The following is a 13,536-nucleotide window of genomic DNA, read 5'->3' on the forward strand; positions in this document are numbered from 1 at the left end:
CACCAATCAAGGCTGTACCTTCATGTATCCGGCAATCTGGAGGAAAGAGTCTGCCTCCTGCTAGGCAGTTACTGACACATTTTTAGCTTCCCTACGCTGCCTCTGCCCTCCTCTGCTTTTCATTTCCCACCAAAGAGAAAACATAAAGGAAGTGATGATGAACAGGCAGCTGTGGTCAACAGAAGAAGTAGCATGATCGAGAGAGATCCTATCTAAAAAGTTCACACAGGAACAGCCTCACTGGCATTGAGAACAGCAGAGCCTGGAACAATATCACTGAAAAACAAATTACACACAGGCTCTATCCAAGTCCAAACCAGTCAGATATTTTTGATATCCTGCAGCTTCAAAGGGGATAACAGGCAGTTGAGTGCTAGTGCTGAAGATCACGTTAGCCCCACTGGATTATTCAGGTCATGCTAAACAGCAAATTCAGTGGATTAAAAGAGTTCTCATTCCTGCTGTGCACTTTTAACAGTCTGCGAGTTACACAGAGGGCTGAGGATGCTGTGTACGTTGCACGTCTTGTGTAGCACTTTATAGTCAGACAAGCTCAGCAAGGGGCATCTGCCTTCCTAAAAATTGCCATTGACCCACTCCTGTTCAGGAACACTGAGAAACCAATGGACTCACCCAGCAGCTATGTGAAAATCTCTTTGCCAAGCCATGCAGAACTCACTTTTGTGTCTGCAGTGCATCGGCACTGTATTACCATGACAAAACCAAATTGCCACCATTGAGGACAGTCTTTGCTAACACAACAGCCCTTCTCTGGTAATAAACTCGTGCGCACAAATGACGGCACAATGAGGGGATGTGGAACCGCTAGAAGATCTCTGGGGTAGCAGCCAACAGCTTTTCAGCTTTTTTCTTGTCTGACCCAAGTCATTCTCCACGCAGGCGATGGTGTAAAGTTCAGCAGCACAAAGCTGAGCCAACATCAGGGCGGTGTCATTGTCTCACATTAATGTACAATTCCTGCAATTGAGGCAGAGCAAAAGGCAGCACAGCCTCAGCTGTCACTGCAAAACATTTTGGGGGTTCTGCTGTGTCTAGCACTATCATTGCTCTCATTATGGATCAGTGAAGTCATGGGTGTTTCTACAGAATGTCCAAAATCTGTGTGGTACCAACCCCACTAATACCGAAACCACCCACAGTAATTAAGGCTGTACTTCAGATGTCAATTACAAGCCTTTTGTAATCATTACAAATGGGGGTGTGCTGGGACAGGAGGAAAAGAAGGATCTGTGTCTAACCCAGTTCCTACCACTTCCTTGCCAACCCCCAGCCCAGCACAACAGAGACTGAGCTCCCCAGGACCATTCTGTGGTGGTCATTGCTCACTTGAAAAACAAATCCTTCAATGGTTGAGTGAGCAAATGGCAAATAAATGAGCAGGGATACTTCTGCTTGATTTTTCAGAACTCCTTCTGCTGAGGTGGAGTCTCTTCTGTCTAACAGAGGTATGAACTGTGCAGCTCTCTTCCCTTCAGGGGGAGCAGCAATGAGGTTTGTCCTCTCCTCCACTGCCCATGCTGGAAAACTACTGGGAATGAAATATCACTGCGACTTTTACCTCTGTCAAAACTGGGAGAGATTAGCTGACAGACTTAAAAAAATATTATGGAAACTGATAGACAGAGACACCTACACACTGCTTCGTATGGCACAGAATGTTTTTCCAAAAAAAAAAAAATGGACTCAAAATGAAAATGGTCAGTCCCTGAGCAGGTCAAGATGTGGATATGAGCTTCTTGGTAGTGGGCTATGGATTCCTTGTGGAGGCAGACAGCTCTCCTGAGATTCAATGAACAATATAAGAGAAGGATCTGGTTTAGAGTAAAATGCTAAATTGTGCACAAGGGTTTGGGAAGAGAATTTTTCCCAAGACTGAACTCAATCATCAATTTCACAGTACACCTTTGACCACCGAGTCAGCACATTATAGACTCAAGTCTCACACTTGCACCCAAAACAAGAAGCTGAAGTAGCCTTTTTTCCACCCATAATGACCATCTCACTGGTGTTTTAAGACAGAAGACAGCAAAATTTTAACAAACACTGTACCCTTGAAGTCCTCAACAAACATTACATTGATACAAGAGCAGTGCAGCGCTCACAGTAACAATCTGACAAAGGTTTTTTCATAAAAGTTTGCAGGTATTCCTGAGTCCTCTTTCAACTGAGAAAAATCACCCAGAGCTCCCACAGAGGACATCTCGAGGCTAGGAGATGGCAAAGCTGAACATTCATCACCAGCAGATCAGGGAGCAGATGGAAAAACCACAGAAAGAGGTTGCACTGAGTTTGCTGTTTCTTTAAGTCGCTGATGGATTCACACATGATGCAACTAGACACAACACAGCACTTGCATCTTCCTGCATCAGTGATTCTGCAGACATAGATCTTCCCACCCTCCTTTTCCCCCTTCCAAGGCCCAGATGTAATTTTTGTCTGCAACTGGATACAATCCCTTTCTGCACACAAGCCCAGCAAAACAAAACATCCCATTTTCAGTTCACAGAGCTGCCATGGCAGAAATAAATATTATTTTGTTTGTTGGGATTTTCTTTCTGGTTACTGTTGTTTTGTTTTCCAAAAATCATTGTTCTGCAGAACAATTTAACACAACACATTCTTCCTGATTCGAGACTTTGCAGTTAGCTGAACAGTAGTTAGGTTCTCAGTGAAAAAGCCAAGCCAAAACCCAAATTTCTCTGAAATCTCAACCTTTAGATGACTTCCCAAATCAACAAATCTGGGACAAGCACTCGGCCTCCTCCCATTTCAGCAGGAAATGACCCCACACAAATCTCTGCCATGGTTTGCAGCAGAAGGTGCCCCCTTTGGCTTTGCCCCTCTGCTTGGATGCCGTGGCTGAGGGAAGGCTGTTGGGCAGAGTGACCCATTCCTTACTCCTTGAACTCTGCAATTGGTATCTGAAATTCTTGAGAGGACTGGGAGCAACTGGCTGCCTGATACCCCTGGAGTTTAGGATAAAGCCCAGAGCAGAGCAGCAGCCTCACACCCACCACCACTGGGGCTGTATTTTCAGAAGCACATTGCTCGATGTTGTTGATTTGAGGAAGGGGATGAATCCTCCTTGGAAGAGAAACCTACTTAGGTTAGGGCTTTATGGTCCTGGCTGAAGCACATGTAAAGGAGCAGGGGACAGCTCCAGGAATTAGCCTCTGGTTTTTCCTTCTCTCTCCCTTCTCACTTCAATTGCCTGATCTGGTGGCAATTTTCCCCTCTCTGGTGCCTCCCTACCCATCCTTTCCTTCTCTCTTCCCACCCTGTCAGCCAATGACACAAATAGAGATGAGAAGAGACACAATTGCATTAAAAAAGGGCTTTTTCCATCTTTAATCGCAGAGGGGGATTGGCTTGGGCTCTGCCTCTCTGCAAAAGCTTGGCGGGTTGGGCAGGTGAGGTTTGAAGGGAGGCTGTGATGCATCGAGCTGAGCTGGCCCTTGACCTCCAGCTCCCTGCCTGCTCTGCCTCCAGCTTTAGTGAAGGCACCAGGCGTGAAATGGCACCAGCAGAGCTTGGTGCTTTTCTGAGCAGCCTTTGGGAGGAGGGAGCAGCCATCTCAAACGTGCTCCCTCCGTGGTGGGCACACCTGGGCAGGAGCAGCGCGCTGGGCTTGCAGCACTTGCACAAAAAGCACTTTTCTGTGCACACACTAGCTCAGCAGATACAATGCTGTTGTACTCCAAGATCAGTTTCCATTTAAAAAACCTGAGTTACTGATAACTTAAGAATGAAGAAAAAAGAAAAACTAATCAATGCTTACTTTGCTTTTTGGCGGGTTAAGCTTGGGGGTTTCTTGTTCCTCAAGAGCATTGGACTTTTGTAGCTAAGGGAAAAAAAGAAAATGCTGTAAGAATAAATCAAAAGAAAAATATTATATCAGCATACCATGATTTTGAAAGCTCTATAGGCTTTATTTTTATCTTTGCATGGTATTAGAACTGTTCAGATTAAACTTTGCAAAAAAATATTCTCCATAGGTATATCCTCATTTTTGTTGGACAACATCAGTTCTTTGATCTTTATTCACTTGTAGAACTGTTCTTTTCCTTCCAGCTCTTTGCTTTCTTACCTTTTGCCACATTTGAAACTGAGGCTGGCCCAAAACTGCTCCAAGACATCATTTTCACCAGGGTGGTTTATCACCAAATTCAGTATATTTTTCTGCTGCCCAGCAGAACAATTAAAACAACACCAGGTTAAGAAAGGATGAATTTCCAGGTACCAGCAGCATAACCTGCAGGATGATCCCTCATACAAACCAGGGCAATTTCATGCATTTCCACCAGCACCATGGCAAACTACTCAAGCATTTCTGAATGCAGAGGTGGCTTCTCTGAGCGGCACGTGCTGACTTGCCCTTGCCTTGCCCTTTTCACCTCAATTTTTCAAGATTTCCAAGAGGAACAGTCCTGTCCTTCACCTCCATAGTCATTTGTCCCAGCACAAACCAGATTCAAACCCCAGGAAAGCCCCAAGAGGAGATGCCCATGGCACCACTGGTCGAAGGGACAGTGTCACCATGCTCAGTGTTTGATTGTGTATTCCTCATACACAATTAATTGATCATGTCTTTTCAACAGACCATGAACAACTCTCAAAGTTAACCATGAGGAAGCAGACTCCAGTCAGAGATTTGAATCAACAAAATACGAACACAAAAATAAAACCATTCCCATTATGATTTTCTTTTAATAGATGCTCCTCAGTAGGGTTGCACGAATTATTTTCTCTAGCGTACTTTGGTCTGGACTTCTTAAACATATTTGAGAAATTTCCCCAAACAATTTTTGTAGAGAAATGGATCTATCAAGATTAAAAATTTCCCCTGGAAATTCACTGTCAATATTTTTTTAACCTACTTTTCTTCCCCACTCCCTCCCCAGGAGCTCTTTGTCTCACATCAGTGCTCTGCCACTCTTGGATCCTATGAGTCCTTCTGCCTCGATGCTTCTTGGGATAAAATGATCTTTCCCAGGAGCTCTGATAGGCTGCTTTAAATCAGCTCTTTCTTGATTCATGCATTTCACAATTCTCTCTCCTCTCCATTCTTGCAGCTATAATTATGGATGAATTTAAATTTTATTTTGTAAAATGCAAACAAACCAAACCAAAGACAAAACAACAAAAACCAAGCCACAAAGCAAAAAATGAGAAACGCACCAAAAGGCATCCTAAATCCCTCTCCCTGCCGAAATATCCATCTTTTCCTGCCGGAAATGACCCCCACTGAGCTGTGCTCAGGATGGCAGCAGGGTTGCCCGAGCCAGATGGAAGCTGCTGAAGACCTTGGAGATCAAGCCACCAGCCTTCAATCCTGACATTTGGTCGTGGGTGGCAGATTTTTTTTCCTTCCACACTTAAAAATGTTGCAAACCACAGTAGTTCTCTTTGATGGGGAGCTGGGGGCTGATTAACCTTATCTTCTTCTGTGCAGATACAGATGTTGAGAAACAATTTCCCACCCACACTGGCCAGAACTAATGCCTGAACCATTGGCCAACACACAATCTGCCATCCTGAGCCCTACACCCTCTAGAGATCTCTAATGGGGTTTTGGTTCTATTCAGGGCATGGGAATCAGGGGTAAATAAAGTTTTCCCCTTTCTGTGCTGCTCTGGGAACCAGCCCTGAATGTCCCCACGTTTTTAGCATAATTACAGAACATTTTCCTGATGGGCCAAAAAAGATGAGCCCCTGTTCCAGTTATGCTTCCCCCAGGACACGATGCTGAACCAGCAGGACCTTTCCTATCACAGGTGGCAGGAGATGGGACAATGTTTCCCCTTTTTTTTTTTATTTTTTTTGATAAGGAGGATCCTTCTTCATCTGCTTTCATTAAACCATGTGCCTGCGCTGTGAGCTCAAAATGACACTTTTGAATAATTTAAGATAACGATAATAGAAACATTAAAAAAAACCTCTCGTTGAGACCAGACCCGATTCCTCTCGCAGCTTCTGAATTAGTTTTTCACTTGTAGCCATTTCTGCTCTATCTTAAGAGCTATTAAAAAAAAAAAAAAGGCATGATAGATATTAGGAAATTACTAATGCTTTTTTGAAAGCACCTATTGCTTAATCTTCTGCAGGACTATTTCTGGATTCCTGTGCAGCTTTCATCTTTACCCTGAGTGTTTCACAAGGCACCTCGCACGCGCACAGCCCAGGTCCAAAGAGGACGGGTTGTTTTTGCGCATTTTCCCTGCAGCTGTTTTGTTCCACTGGAGATGATGCCTCGCTGGGTCAGGACTTTTTTTTTTTTTTTTTAATTTGCTTTAAGGGATGAGCTTTATTTACCAGACAACATTAACCATTTGGATTTCCCAGCTCCAAAATTCCTTGCAGGCATTTTGAATATATTGGGGTGGTTTGTTTTTTGGGTTTTGTTTTCGGGATTTTTTTTCCTTTCTTTTAAATTCTATTTTTAAAGCCCAGAATACTGGGTCTGACACAGCTGGGGACTTTGCTGCTTTTTTAATTTCTTTTCTTTCAGGGAGGCAGAAACACAAACTACTCCTAAAACACCAGGATCAGGACATCATAATTTTTCCCCAGCAACATCTGGAATATTAAGAGCCTGGAGTGGGATTGGAGTTGGCGTTGGCTGAACCAATCTCCGGCAGGAGCCTCCCCCTGCTCGTGCGAGGGGAGAAGCAGCCGGAACGTGAGGAGCAGCACTCAGTGACTCCAGCTCCATGCCTGCACTTCTCCATTGATTTATGGGGCAGCTCATTCCCAGACCCACCTCCTTCAGGAGGAGGAACTTCAACTCGATGTGGATAATAGGGTCCTACAGCCCTTAAAGCACTCGCTGCTTCTTCCTGGGGTGGGGAGGGGAGGGTTACAGCAGACAGAAATATTCCTCCTCTCTTTGAATGGGTCTGGAAACGAAGCGAGAGAGCTGATGCATTTTTAATTTAAATAAAATAAAATAAAAAATGTAAAGCTCATAACGCAAAGCAGAGCTTGGGCTGTGGAGATCCCTCACCCCATTCCTGTCGTGAAAGCCGCACAATGGAAGGCGCGCTCGCCTTCCGCCCATTCAATCTCTGCCTTACATCTCTATATCTATACACACATGCCCCACAAAGACATATTTTCTACGTTAAGCCTATGGATTACTGGCTCAGGCCCTCACCAAAAAAAAAAAAAAAAAAAAAAAAAAAAAAAAAAAAAAAAATTAAAAAAAAATGTTTCCAAGGCAACGAGCCAGGGGTTGCTATGGCATCTCGGAGCGAGCAGCTGGGCCAATCCCGCTCCCTTCGAGCTGGGAAGGCGCAAAGCCTCTAAATTTAATGTCAGTGCGGAGAGGAAGGGAAGCTGTTGAGGCATGCATGATGCTGAGCGTGCGCTTGCTAAATGCGGACAACATGGCCCCCATGATTAGGACCAGCACACTAATGAATATTCATTGGGCTGATTAAAGCAAAGTCAATTAACTACTTGACTGCTTGATTTTTTGCTGGATTTTAGTCGTCTCTTTTAACCATTTTGCCACTGGGGATGCTCTCGTTCTCCCCTTCATCTCTCTCTTCCCTCCTCTATATTTCCTTCACTGGCAATTAAGGTTTAGATTTTTTTTTTCCCCTTGTCTTTATGCTTTTTACTGACAATAACCCATCCTCCTCATATTTTATGCCTCACTTTATCTCACCAATAAATCGTGTTCTTCTAGGGTCACTGTCTTCCACTACAGTTGCAGCTAAGGTAGAAGGTTTCAGTTTTCCATCAAATTTTAAAATCTTACATGCTATTTGATTCCAAATCCGCAGCTAAGCAATAATGCTGATTTTCTACTTCACAGTGGGATTTCCCCCATCACCACAGCCCTTTGTTTTATAATACAGGGGGTTGCTGTGAGCCAGGTCAAGGGCTGCAGAATTTTTTTTATTTTGATTTGTTAGGTCAGAATTCCTTCAGACAGACAACTCTGTCTGAATGTTCTAGGAAACCTAAAGGGATCCTAAAATAAAACAACAATTCATTAAAGATGGTTTTCAATTTAGAGAGATGTCTCTCCCAGTGCAGTAGTGATGTAATAAGACTGTGAAGAAGACTGCATATTTTATAAAGATCATTTTTCAGAATGTGCCTGAAAACTAAAACATGTGATTAAATTAAAAATAAATGAAGAATTGTTGATCAAAAAAAAAAAAAAAAAGGTCCACATTTGTGAATTCAGCCCTTACAACCTAACCTGGAAAAATACATAATTTTTCACCATGTTCTTTGGCTTGTTCTGAAAACTGTCTCAGGTTCCTGTACTATGTATACAGGGAAAGATGCGTTTACATGACAGTTACGACCCTCCTGGAATGGAGTTATTAATAGTTTGAAGTAATAGATCTGATGGAAAGACTGGAAAACCTGACCACAATCACCCAGCGTTTGGGCTCTTGCCTTTGTCAGCAACTGAAGGAAAAACACACAGCAAAAGGCAGAGTGTACAGCGGGGTAGGGACAACAGTGACTTTTGTGTGTTCAATTCAGGTACATGCGAGCGAAAAACCAGAGAAAAAGTAGCAAAAGAGGAATGAAATGAGAGGATAACTCTGTGGGGGAAGTTTGCATTTTTGTAAGTGCAAATGAAAAAATGCTCAGTTTCTATTATGTGAACTCCATGGATATACTGGTTTCTCTATTATTTTGCAGGATGATGCATATATTTCCATGGTTTTTCAGACACACAGTTATAAAAACAGACAGTTGCTTCTCCACCAAAACACAGAAAACCAGGAACGACAATGCTTCCCTACACAAATCATATTTTGGGAGTGCGACATGGCGCTTCCGCTCAAACCCGCCGCGTGTCCACCATCCCCTTATTAACACCATTATCCCAACTTTAAATCTTCTCATCTGCAGCCCAAGGTTCAGCCCCTGTTTGGGCTCAGGGAGCCACCCGGGTGGGGAGCGCTGCTGCGAGGATGAAATCACAGGCACGAGTCGGAGCGCGCGTCCCCGGATTGCCGAGATGATGCCCTTCTTTGCAGAGCTTTATGTTCTTGCCATCAAAATCAGGAATCTGCATAGCAACACTCAGCTCCACGTTGCATCCACCCAAATCTGAAGAAAAACCCCCAACAAATAATTACCCATTTACAAATTAAGAGAGAAGCAAAAGAAGAGGAAGGGGAGCGTGTAGAGCTGCCACGTTCAATTTAAAGAAATATAGTTTGGGGGCTCTGTTTCAAAATAACATTTTTTTCATCTCTGCGCAGTGGAAATTTCTTCACAGGGGGCAATGTGCAAGCATAGCTGTACACGCACACAAAGAGAAGTGGAGTAATTCCATTCTCACAAAAAATGTAGAGAATTGGACTCAAATCCTATGTAGGTCACAAATGAAATGTAGTCAGCAACCTACAACACAAGGAAAAAAATGAAAGAAAAAGACAAAATCCCAGCCCAGTGCCACACAGCCCAGCAGTCTGCAATTCCTGGTCATGAGAGGCCACAGCATTAGCCAGGCAGGGTGTTGCAGGTCAGGATTAAGACGCATTAACAAATTCATGTGGAGGAAGCTGGCCCAGCACCTGCCCACAATTTGCCAATTCACTTTGTCCCCTTTCCATGCGAATCAAATTCTCTTTTTCTACTTGAAGGGTGATTTTTTTTTTTTAAATAATGTTATACTGGATAAAATGTACATCCCCAAGCTGTGAAAAGAATTTAAACTTGAAATCTGCACAGGCAGAAGAGCAACATAAATATTGTGCTTATTTTGTGAATGATACCGACATAAAAATTCTCAAAGACATGTATGTGAACATCCACACACACGTACAGAGAAATGACAGTAAACTGCATCTATTCTGGTTCTAAGATACATTGCAAATTCAGTAAACTATTAAAAAAAAAAACCTCACCACAAAAATACAAACCAGGAATCTACATCTGCACAATGGAAAATATTCCGAGCGCAAACCCATTGCGGGAGCAGTAAATTCAGGGTTAAGTCTCTGGATTCCTGTCTGATACTCTCAGCCTTTCATCATGTCTCTATGAATTTTTATTTCTGTACTCTGGGGTAAATTAAGGCTGATGGTGTCAATACGGGGTTTTGAGTCCGATTTCAACATTTCTCATGTTTCTCCTGTTTAACTCAGTTTGGGTTTTCAGCAATTTAGGAGGGAGGTTTGGGGGCTTTCTAATCCTCTTTCAAAATGCCATCTTTTCCAGGAGGCTATTCCCCACCGAACTCGCCCCCAAAACCTTGTGTCAGGGCAGTTGCAATTTTCCCAGGCAGAAAAAATTCCTCCATCCTGGAGAGCTGATGCTGAATGAACCCCGAGAGCAGGAGCACCCCGAGGCTGCAGAGACCCTGAGCTCCTGCATCTCCCTGCTCCTGCAAAACAAAAAAAGCCCCCCAGAACCCTCCAGGAAAAGCCTGATGTGTTTGAGATTAAGAACGTGCTGTGTCTGGGATTAAAGCAGAACACGTTTACAGCCCTGGCAGTGCTAACCAACCAGAGGAGTTATCTAATACAGGATTCATGTGATTGCTTGAATAATATTCCAGGAGACGCCGCGTCCCTTCCTCCCTGCGTGCACAGCCCTCGATGCAGGCACACACATGGTATTTCTAATAGGATCTCTTCTCCCCTCTCTCTCTCTCCCTCTCTCTCTCTCTCTCTCTCTCTCTCTCTCTCTCTCTCTCCCCCGCTTTCACAATCTGTCGCTCTCCAATCTGCCCACTCTGCTCTATTTTCCCATCCAATATTCCCCCTCTAACACCTTCCCCTCCTCTTCAGCCCCCAGCCTTGCTCCTTCTCCCCCTCCTCCAGGCTCTGCTATCGGCCCCCTTAGCCCTGGTGCTGAGTTTTGGGTCTCTGGACATCCAAAGCATTTAGCAGAATGATTAAAAAGAGGCAATAAAGCAAAAAGCAATTTCTCCCCTACTACTAGCAAATAAATAACATGGTAACTAACTATCCCCTCTAATAATTTAGTGCCTAAAATATATATATATATATTTTATTTTTTTTTTATTGGTTGGACTGTGTTGTTCATGTTTTATCTCACTTGATGCTGTTTTATCAGAAACTTTACAAACAATTTCTACCTCCTCTTTGTGGAGGGGAAGCAGTAGCAGAGGGAAGGGAAAGGCTCAGTGAGAGCTCCCCAGCAGGCTGGTAGTGTAGCCTGAAATAAATGAGGTCTCCTGGGTTCCAGTCCAGTGGTCTAACCATTAGTCTCTGACTAAGAAACAAATGCAGAGGCCAGAAAATGTGTAAATTAAAGCAACACTTCGCTTTTCCATGTAGTCTGCAGAATAATTACAAGATGCAGATGTAGCTAGAGATGCCTGAGGCTTTGGTGACCCCAGAGATAGATTTCTAAGCTCAGGCTTTTCCTCCAGACCATCCAGCTGCTCTAAGGTACTGTAGGAACTGTTCACTGTGGCTGAAATTTGGCCCCAACCTGGGCAGCACAGGGCTAAGCAGAGCAACTGGTTTAAGGAGTTCAGGGGAAGCATCAGGCTTTATCTAGGCCTGGCAGGATTATGGAAATAAGTATTTAATTTCCCAGAAGAGAACAAGCTCGTGGCCAGCTTATGTGTGCCTACACATGGACACAAACACGGACACACGGGAACACGGGAGAGCTCCAGCGCCGCACGCAAGGAGGGGAGAAAAGGGTGGGACACAGTGTTTGGGGCAATAACAGCTCCTGCCACGAGGAAAGATTTACATTCCCACTCTTAATTTAAAGGTTGTAGGTGGCCCTTGATTGGTGCCATGCTGCACACCCTGTGGGATGAGGACAGCCCTGATCCCATGGAACAGTGACTGTGGCAGCAACACTGGAGAGGAGATGCAGAGCAAAGACTGATCTAGGATCTAGTGACATGGAGATTCTAGAAGATGGGGACATTCAGCTTCCCTTTCCTAAAGATAAAAGCACCCATCACAAGGAAAATGAATGCTGTCCCCAAGGAGAAAGCATTAAATTCCTTAGAAACTGGAGCCAGTCCTGCAGACCAAGCAAAGGATGCATTTTAGCACAAAAAGAATCCAAACTCCTTAAAGGTCCAGAAAGCTGAGTTAGGTTCTCGTTCTCTCAACTCACATCTACACATTATTTTTAGCCAGAGGAAAACACAGGGCAGCTGATCTCATGGACTGTTGCAAAGCAACTCCTGTATTGGGGAGCAACAGACAGGAGCACCACAGAGCACAGGGCTGCTCTGGGAGAGGTTTGATCCAAAGATCTCCTGGTTGGGCCATGGTTGGAATCATGATCATTACTGGAGTAACCTCAACTATTCAAGCTGGTTTTCTGAAATGGAGCTTCTCCAGCACCACCAGGCTCTCCAGCACAGGAGAGATGTGGATACTCAGGATGTTCAGTGAAGGACCACGAGGATGGTGAAGGGCAAAGATTTTGTCTCCTACAAGGAAAGGCTGAGAAACCACAACAGTTCAGCCTGGTGAGGAGAAGGCTCAGAACATCCAATCTTCTTTACCAGCAACGTGGGCTCCCTGCCTTGAGCAAATGCATCTTTATAGAAACAATCCAAGAAGAGATCAGACGTGATAAAGATATGAAATGTCACAGCAATTTGGAAAAGCTCAACCTGAGGACTCTAAACTGGTAAATATGACTCGTGTAACTAGCAGAAAATATTTGCAATCCTGTAAACACACACAAATTCCTGAGATCTGTGGCAGATTTCTGAGGTGTGACTAATTCACTCAGCACAAAGGTGACACTGTTGTGACAGAGCACTTGCATCTCTGAACTCTGAAACCAAGATGAAACCATTTCCTATTCTCTGGGGTTTGGTTGTGAGTGATGTAACTTTCCTAGGCCAACACAAACAAGTTTGAAAATCAGGCTAGAGAGAGTCAAGGCCTTCAGGCTTTAAGTAAGGCCACATTCATCTCTTTAGAGTGTATGTGGACACCAAAAATCCAGAAGAATTCACACACTGCTGTCTTGTCTTGATGGAGGGTGCAAGAGGTCGTGCATTGTCTCTCTTGATATTGTGCCTACAAGACATGAAAACCCCTCCAAAATCTCAAAGCCTCAGCACATGGGATCTCCATGGTGGAGATCCCAGCTCCAAGAAAACCCTGAGATCCATCAGGAGCCAAATACGCTCAACGTGCAGAGACTCCTCAGAGGAGCCCAGATCTGTGTCCCCTCCACCCACGCCAAGGATCTGCCCTTTGGCTTCACCCACCAACACCTTTGTGCTGCTCAGCACCTGCAGAACTGGAAGGCACCTCTGTGCTGAGCCCAGCCCTCCCAACAAGGGCAGGAGGGAGGCAGGAGCAGCACACGAGGGCCCTGGTGCCAGCTCCCGCGGCCCCGGCAGAGCCGCGCGCACGTCACCTCCCCAGGAAGTTGTTTGTATTCTTGGGAGAATGTTGAAAAATATCTCTGACCCCCAAACATTTACCTTTTGATCGGAGGTTTCCAATGTTGCTGTAGTGTATTAAAGCTGAGATGCTCATAAAAAAACCCTTTGTGTCAACATAGTAAATGACTCTA

The 13,536-nt window shown here is 44.3% G+C and overlaps 1 long non-coding RNA gene across 1 annotated transcript in view; it reads right to left on the bottom strand.

The window, feature by feature from the left end:
- Window positions 1–13,536, bottom strand: part of LOC117004140 — a 121,661-nt gene that overhangs the window by 69,006 nt on the left and 39,119 nt on the right. Inside the window, exon 2 of the long non-coding RNA XR_004419592.1 lies at window positions 3,800–3,862. This is a non-coding gene — a long non-coding RNA (uncharacterized LOC117004140). The remainder of the gene's footprint in view (window positions 1–3,799; window positions 3,863–13,536) is intronic.

This window comes from Catharus ustulatus, chromosome 17, assembly GCF_009819885.2.
Source record: "Catharus ustulatus isolate bCatUst1 chromosome 17, bCatUst1.pri.v2, whole genome shotgun sequence".
Taxonomy (NCBI): Eukaryota; Metazoa; Chordata; class Aves; order Passeriformes; family Turdidae; genus Catharus; species Catharus ustulatus.